This window comes from Bos indicus, chromosome 2 (assembly GCF_029378745.1).
Source record: "Bos indicus isolate NIAB-ARS_2022 breed Sahiwal x Tharparkar chromosome 2, NIAB-ARS_B.indTharparkar_mat_pri_1.0, whole genome shotgun sequence".
NCBI classification, from domain to species: Eukaryota; Metazoa; Chordata; class Mammalia; order Artiodactyla; family Bovidae; genus Bos; species Bos indicus.
The window spans coordinates 2,114,660-2,119,959 of record NC_091761.1 but is presented as its reverse complement, the minus strand read 5'-3'; positions in this window follow the sequence as shown (position 1 = coordinate 2,119,959).

Below are 5,300 nucleotides of genomic sequence, written 5' to 3'. Positions count from 1 at the left end.
TTTAATTTCTTACATCAGTGTCTTGTAATTTTCTATATACAATTCTTTTGTCTCCTAAGGTAGGATTATTCCTAGATATTTTATTCCTTTTTCTGCAAAGGTGAATGGGATTGATTCCTTAATTTCCCTTTCTGATTTTTCTTTGTTAGAATATAGGAATGTAGGTGATTTCTGGGTATTGATTTTGTATCCTGTGACTTTGCTAAATTCATTGATTAGTTCTAGTAATTTTCTGATGGTGTCTTTAGGGTTTTCTATCTATACTATCAGTAGTGTAGGAGCTACCTCACTTCCGAGGTCAGGGGCAGCGACCAAGAGTGCCAGGCTGCGATGGCACAGGAGCGGCCAAGAGGAGTTACCCAACATCCGAGGTCAGGGGCGGTGGCCGGGAGGAGCTACCCCACGTCCGAGGTCAGGGGCAGTGGCCGAGAGTGCCAGGCTGTGATGGGGCAGGACCGGCCAAGAGGAGCTACCCCACATCTGAGGCCAGGGGTAGCGGCCGGGAGGAGCTACCCCACGCCCAAGGCCAGGGTCAGCAGCTGAGAGGAGAAACCCCAGTCCAAGGAGCGATGGCTGTGAGGGCACAGGAGGGCCGAGAGGAGCTATTCCACGTTCAAGGTCAGGAGGGGCTGCAGTGAGCAGATACCCCTCTTCCACGGTAAGGAGCAGTGGTTGCACCTTGCTGGAGTAGCCAAAAAGAGATACCCCACGTCCAAGGTAAAAGAAATCCAAGTAAGAAGGTAGGTGTTGCAAGAGGGCATCAGAGGGCAGACACACTGAAACCATAATCACAGAAAACTAGTCAATCTAATCACACTAGGACGACAGCCTTTTCTAACTCAATGAAACTAAGCTATGTCGTGTGGGGCCACCCAAGATGGCCAGGTCATTGTGGAGAGGTCTGACAGAATGTGGCCCACTGGAGAAGGGAATGGCAAACCACTTCAGTATTCTTGCCTTGAGAACACCATTAACAGTATGAAAAGGCAAAATGATAGGATACTGAAAGAGGAACTCCCCAGGTCTGTAGGTGCCCAATATGCTACTGGAGATCAGTGGGGAAATAACTCCAGAAAGAATGAAAGGATGGAGGCAAAGCAAAAACAATACCCAGTTGTGGATGTTACTGGTGATAGAGGCATGGTCTGATGCTGTAAAGAGCAATACTGCATAGGAACCTGGAATGTTAGGTCCATAAATCAAGGCAAATCGGAAGTAGTCAAACAGGAGATGTCAAGACTAAACATTGACATTCTAGGAATCAGCAAACTAAAATGGACTGGAATGGGTGAATTTATCTACTACTGTGGGCAGGAATCCCTTAGGAGAAATGGAGTAGCCATCACAGACAACAAAACAGTCCAAAATGCAGTACTTGAATGCAATCTCAAAAACAACAGAATGATCTCTGTTCGTTTCCAAGGCAAACCATTTAATATCACAGTAATCCAAGTCTATGCCCCAACCAGTAATGCTGAAGAAGCTGAAGTTGAAAGGCTCTATGAAGACCTACAAGACTTTTTAGAACTAACACACCAAAAAGATGTCCTTTTCATTGTAGAGGACTGAAATGAAAAAGTAAGAGGTCAAGAAACACCTGGAGTAACAGGCAAATTTAGCCTTGGAATACGGAATGAAGCCAGGCAAAGGCTAATAGAGTTTTGCCAAGAGAACGCACTGTTCATAGCAAAAAACCCCCTTCCAACAACACAAGAGAAGGCTCTACACATGGACATCACCAGATGATCAACACCAAAATCAGATTGATTATATTCTTTGCAGCCAAAGATGGAGAAGCTCTATACAGTCAACAAAAACAAGACCGGAAGCTGACTATGGCTCAAATCATGAACCCCTAATTGCCAAATTCAGACATAAATTGAAAAATGTAGGGAAAACCACTAGACTATTCAAATCAAATTTCTTATGATTATACAGAGGAAGTGAGAAATAGACTTAAGGGCCTAGATCTGATAGATAGAGTGCCTGATGAACTATGGGATGGAGGTTCATGACATTATACAGGAGACAGTGATCAAGATGATCCCCATAGAAAAGAAATGGAAAAAAGCAAAATGGCTGCCTAGGGAGGCCTTACAAATAGCTGTGAAAAGAAGGGAAATGAAAAGCAAAGGAGAAAAGGAAAGATATAAGCATCTGAATGCAGAGTTCCAAAGAATAGCAAGGAGAAATAAGAAAGCCTTCCTCAGTGATCAATGGAAAAGAAATAGAGGAAAACAACAGAATGGGAAAGACTAGAGATCTCATCAAGAAATTTAGAGATACCAAGGGAACATATCATGCAAAGATGGGCTCGATAAAGGACAGAAATGGTATGGGCCTAACAGAAGCAGAAGATATTAAGAAGAGGTGGCAAGAATATACAGAAACTGTACAAAAAAGATCTTCACGACCCAGATAATCACGATGGTGTGATCACTGACCTAGAGCCAGACATCCTGGAATGTGAAATCAAGTGGGCCTTAGAAAGCATCACTACGAACAAAGCTAGTGGAGGTGATGGAATTCTAATTGAGCTATTTCAAATCCAGAAAGATGATGCTGTGAAAGTGCTGCAGTCAATATGCCAGCAAATTTGGAAAACTCAGCAGTGGCCACAGGACTAGGAAAGGTCAGTTTTCATTCCAATCCCAAAGAAAGGCAATGCCAAAGAATGCTCACACTACTGCACAATTGCACTCATCTCACATGCTAGTAAAGTAATACTCAAAATTTTCCAAGCCAGGCTTCAGCAATACGTGAACTGTGAACTTCCAGATGTTCAAGTTGGTTTTAGAAAAGACAGAGGAACCGGAGATCAAATTGCCAACATCCGCTGGATCATCAAAAAAGCAAGAGAGTTCTAAATGATCTATTTCTGCTTTATTGACTATGCCAAAGCTTTTGACTGTGTGAATCACAATAAACTGTGGAAAATTCTGAAAGAGATGGGAACACCAGACCACCTGACCTGCCTCTTGAGAAACCTATATGCAGGTCAGGAAGCAACAGTTAGAACTGGACATGGAACAACAGACTGGTTCCAAATAGGAAAAGGAGTACGTCAAGGCTGTATATTGTCACCCTGCTTATTTAACTTACATGCAGTGTACACCTTGAGAAACGCTGGACTGGAAGAAGCACAAGCTGGAATCAAGATTTCTGGGAGAAATCTCAATAACCTCAGATATGCATATGACAGCACTCTTATGGCAGAAAGTGAAGAACTAAAGAATATCTTGATGAAAGTGAAAGAAAAGAGTGAAGAAGTTGGCTTAAAGCTCAACATTCAGAAAATGAAGATCATGGCATCTGTTCCCATCACTTCATGGGAAATAGATGGGGAAACAGTGAAAACAGTGTCAGACTTTATTTTGGGGGGCTCCAAAATCACTGCACATGGTGCTTGCAGCCATGAAATTAAAAGACACTTACTCCTTGAAAGGAAAGTTATTACCAACCTAGATAGCATATTCAAAATCAGAGACATTACTTTGCCAACAAAGGTCCGTCTAGTTAAGGCTATGGTTTTTCCAGTGATCATGTATGATGTGAGAGTTGGACTGTGAAGAAAGCCGAGCACCGAAGAATTGATGCTTTTGAACTGTGTTGGAGAAGACTCTTGAGAGTCCTTTGGACTGCAAGGAGATCCAAGTAGTCCATTTAAAGGAGATCGGCTCTGGGTGTTCTTTGGAAGGAATGATGCTAAAGCTGAAACTCCAGTATTTTGGCCACCTCATGCAAAGACTTGACTCATTGGAAAAGACTCTGATGCTAGGAGGGATTGGGGGCAGGAGGAGAAGGGGACGACAGAGGATGAGATGGTTGGATGGCATCACCGACTCAATGGACGTGAGTCTGAGTGAACTCCGGGAGTTGGTGATGGACAGGGAGGCCTGGCGTGCTGCGATTCATGGGGTCGCAAAGAGATGGACACGACTGAGTGACTGAAATGAACTGAACTGAACTGAATCTATAGTATTATGTTATCCGCCAACAGTGAGAACTTTATTCTTCTTTTCCAATCTGGATTCCTTTTATTTATTTTTCTTCTCTGATTGACATAGCTAAGACTTCCAAAACCATGTTGAATAACTGTGGGGAGAGTGGACACCTTTGTCTTGTTCCTGATCCTAAAGGGAATGCTTTCAGTTTTTCAACATTGAGAATGTTTGCTGTTGGTTTATCACATATGACCTTACTCTATTGAGGTAAGTTTCATCTATACCAATTTTCGTCTATACTAATTTATGAATTGTAATCATAAATTGGTGCTAAATTTTGTCAAAGACTCGTTTTGCATCTATTCAGTTGATCATATGATTTTTATCTTTCAATTTCATAATGCGGTGTATCACATTTATTGATTTGCATATATTGAAGAATTCTTGCATCCCTGAAATAATCCCAACTTGATCATGGTGTTTGAGCTTTTTAATGTGTTGTTGAATTCTGTTTGCCAGGGTTTTGTTGAGGATATTTTCATCTATGTACATCCCTGTAGTTTTCCTTTTTTTGTTGTCTTTCCAATCCCAAAGAAAGGCAATGCCAAAGAATTCTCAAACTACCACACAATTGCACTCATCTCACACGCTAGTAAAGTCATGCTTAAAATTCTCCAAGCCAGGCTTCAGCAATATTTACACCATGAAATTCCAGATGTTCAAGCTGGATTTAGAAAAGGCAGACGAACCAGAGATCAATTTGCCAACATCCACTGGATCATCGAAAAAGCAAGAGAGTTCCAGAAAAACATCTATTTCTGCTTTATTGACTTATGCCAAAGCTTTTGACTGTGTAGATCACAATAAACCATGGAAAGTTCTGAAAAAGATGGCCATACCAGAGCACCTGACCTGCCTCTTGAGAAACGTATATTCAGGTCAGGAAGCAACAGTTAGAACTGGACATGGAACAACAGACTGGTTCCAAATAGGAAAAGGAGTAAATCAAGGCTGTATATTGTCACCCTGCTTATTTAACTTATATGCAGAGTACATCATGAGAAACGCTGGGCTGGAAGAAGCGCGAGTTGGAATCAAGATTGCTGGGAGAAATATCAATAACCTCATATATGCAGATGGCACCATCCTTATGGCAGAAAATAAAGAAGAACTAAAAAGCCTCTTGATGAAAGTGAAAGAGGAGAGTGAAAAGCTGGCATAAAGCTCAATATTCAGAAAACTAAGATCATGGTAGCCGGTCCCATCACTTTATGGCAGATAGATGGGGAAACAGTGAAAACAGTGTCAAACTGTATTTTGGGGGGCTCCAAAATCATTGCAGATGGTGATTGCAGC